Here is a 237-nt window from a genome sequence, read left to right as displayed (position 1 = left end):
TGGACGTGGCAGGACAGGCTGAGGGATCTCTGCCCAGCCTGGGGACCTGTCCCGTGTCACTCCTGGGCACAGCCAGGCCAGCGATGCCCCCCTGCTCCCCCCGGGAATGTTTGCCTGGGGACACGAGGACAGGGTGGGTGACAGCAGGGCCACCCTGGGGCATGGCTGGGTGTTTCCTTAGGCTGATTCAGGAGCCCAAAGGTGCCCACAGCCCCGGGCAGGGGGGATGTGGGGCCG

The 237-nt window shown here is 68.4% G+C and overlaps 1 protein-coding gene across 1 annotated transcript in view; it reads left to right on the top strand.

Annotated features, from left to right (window-relative positions):
* The window catches only part of ITPR3 (inositol 1,4,5-trisphosphate receptor type 3), a 39,718-nt gene that overhangs the window by 700 nt on the left and 38,781 nt on the right, over positions 1–237 (top strand). The window lies entirely within an intron of this gene.

The sequence above is a fragment of the Geospiza fortis genome, unplaced genomic scaffold (assembly GCF_000277835.1).
Source record: "Geospiza fortis unplaced genomic scaffold, GeoFor_1.0 scaffold14, whole genome shotgun sequence".
NCBI classification, from domain to species: Eukaryota; Metazoa; Chordata; class Aves; order Passeriformes; family Thraupidae; genus Geospiza; species Geospiza fortis.
The sequence above is the reverse complement of the archived record's forward strand: the minus strand, read 5'-3'. Positions and strand labels throughout refer to the sequence as shown.